The 2,910-nt window shown below is 43.4% G+C and overlaps 1 pseudogene; it reads left to right on the top strand.

The window, feature by feature from the left end:
* The first annotated feature begins 1,702 nt into the window (after positions 1-1,702).
* Positions 1,703-2,568, top strand: LOC143799260 (AP-1 complex subunit sigma-3-like; annotated as a pseudogene).
* The last annotated feature ends 342 nt before the right edge of the window (positions 2,569-2,910 follow it).

Genomic DNA, 2,910 nt, shown 5'->3' with positions numbered 1-2,910 from the left:
CACGAGGAACCTGCGCTTATAATCAGGGGCAGCCAAGACAGGAGTAGTGATGAGGGTGGTCTTTAACGCTAAAAAGGCATCCTCGCATGCAGTTGTCCATGTCACATTCCTAGGCATGTTCTTGCGGGTCAGGTCGGTTAGTGGCTTGGCCAAGGTGCTGAAGTTAGAAACAAATTTTCGATAGTAACCAGCAGTTCCTAAAAATGCAAGTACCTGCTTTTTAGTCTGGGGTCTACACCAGTTGCTAATAGCTTCCATCCTTGGCAGACTCAGGCTTTAGGGTCCCACCCCCTACTCTATGCCCGAGGTACTGCACCTCAGCCATCCCTATTTGGCATTTATCAGGGTGAATGGTCAGTCCTGCAGCAAGGATACAGTCTACCACTATGCCCAAGTGTTTAAGATGTTCCTCCCAGGTGGTGCTAAAAATGGCAATGTCATCTAAATAAGCACAGGCAAAGTCCTGACATTGTTGTAACAGTTGATCTACCAGTCTCTGGAAAGTAGCGGGTGCATTTTTCATCCCAAAGGGCATTCTCAGGAACTCAAAAAGCCCAAATGGATTAATGAAGGCCGAGCGCTCCCGAGCATCCTCCATTAGGGGTATCTGCCAGTACCCCTTGCTCAAGTCTAAAGTCCAAGACTGATCTGTGTCTCACCTCCCTGATATTTACAAGTCCCTCTCCTCATTCACAGGTCAGGAGGGGGAAGGTCTCAGGGGCTCATTGTTTCAACAAGCTAGGTCAACATGTCATTAGCATATTAGCAAACAACATTATTCACTGACCCTGTGGAGAGATAACAATACAGAACTGTGTGGAGAATATCAGATGGCAAATAACAACTCATCCTACAAGAGAACACCATGAAAATAAGTAAAATAGAAATATACACAAAATGATACCCACATAACATATCCCACCATCACAGGCTGTTTTGCTGCTTCATGAATTGGAAGACTTGCTGTGGGAAATGGAACCATGAATTCTGCTATCTAACAAAAATACTGAAGGAGAATGTCCAGCCATCTGTTTGTGACTTCAAGCTGATGTTCACTTGGGTTACACAGCAGGACAATGATCCAAAACATACCAGCAAGTCCACCTCTGAATGACTTAAGAAAAACAAAATTAAGACTTTTGAGAGGCCTAGTCAAAGTCCAGACCTTAAGCCGATTGAGATGCTGTGGCATGACCTTTAAAAGGCGGTTCATGCTCGGAAACCCTGCAATGTGGCTGAATTACAACAATTCTGCAAAGATGAATGGCCCACAATTCCTCCAGAGCGTTGTAAAAGACTCATTGCCAGCTATCACAAACGCTTGATTACAGTTGTTGCTGCTAAGGGTTGCCCAACCAGTTATTAGTTTTAGGGGGACAATCACTTTTTCACACAGGGCCCTGTAGGTTTGGATTTATTTTTCTCTTAATAATAAGGACCTTCATTTAAAAACTGCATTTTGTGTTTAACTGTGTTATCTTTGTCTAGCATTTAAATTTGTTTGGTGATCTGAAACATTTATGTGTGCAAACATGCAACAGAATAGGAAATCAAGAAGGAGCAAACACTGTTTCACACAACTGTACATTTTGGAATCAATGTCATACTGTACAGAGGTGGAAATAATGCCTCCGTACTGTATGATAACTGTACGCCTAATAACTGGTTGGACCACCGTGAGAGAAAGTTGCAAGCAACAACGATGCTGCGGTGGAAAGCTCAGAGAGGTGAGTGGTGGTGTGTGTGTGTTTTTTTTAATGAAAACACTGGAAAGAGGACATAAATGGTTCACAAGAACAAAATGAATTGGAGCACTCACTCGATCCTTGCTACAGTTTACAGTAATTTCGAGCCTTCTTAGCTCTTCTACGAGTCCATTCTTAGCGCTTCTACTGGACCCGTAAAAGCGACAAGGTGGTGCAAAACAGCTGTAGTCCGTCAGGCTTTTTCACCTGCAAAACTCACCTGCCACCTGCACATCGCACGTTAAGATGCTTTTGATGTTATCCTATACAATGGAATAAAAGAAATACATCATGAAGGATTGGGTGAGTGCTCCAATTCTTTTAGGTCACCTTTGTCTTCCTTTTCTGCCGGAACAGAAATCATTTGATTCCTCCTTCTGTTCAGTCGGCAAGGGAAGTTGAGACTGCAGAAGTGGTATATTACCCTGACCGAGAAAGTGAAACGCAAGATAACACAGGAGTTGATGCGCATAATTCTTACCCAGAGTCCTAAGACCAGCAGCTTTGTGGACTGGAGGGATTTAGAGCTTGTTTACAAGAGTTATGCCAGCCTGTACTTCTGCTGTGCCATAGAAGATCAAGATAATGAGCTGCTGACGTTGGAGATCGTTCATCGGCTTGTGGAGCTACTCGATAAATACTTTGGAAATGTCTGTGAGCTGGACATAATTTTTAACTTTCAGAAAGCATACTTCATACTGGATGAGTTTCTCATGGGGGTGAAATTCAGAAGACCCCCAAAGAGTCTCTAGTGAGGGCCATTGTGGATTCGGATATGTTACAAGAGACAATAGAAGAATACATGAATAAACCAACATTTTAAGAGAGCCATTCCAAGATCCATCCACCGGACCAGAAGCAGACTCTGTATTGCCATTTTTGATTGGGCAGAAGACATGGCAACTCCACTAAGGATCAGAGGGCACCGCTGGGCGGTCCTTCTGCCATCCTACCACTGGGCAGCATGAAATCAAGAGGGACATGATTACCAAGACTACGTTATTCAACCTTTTGCAGCTGTATGGACCTAAACATAATGAATGGACAAGGGGAAACAGGACAGGACTAAGGCTTTGTGCACACGTTAAGGATTTTCAGGATAAAATTCTGCTGCATATCCTAATGTAAACACCAAAAACAGGCAAAGATGCTAACCTTTAATCCG

This window comes from Ranitomeya variabilis, chromosome 1, assembly GCF_051348905.1.
Source record: "Ranitomeya variabilis isolate aRanVar5 chromosome 1, aRanVar5.hap1, whole genome shotgun sequence".
NCBI lineage: Eukaryota > Metazoa > Chordata > Amphibia > Anura > Dendrobatidae > Ranitomeya > Ranitomeya variabilis.
This window is presented reverse-complemented; position numbering and strand designations above follow the sequence as displayed.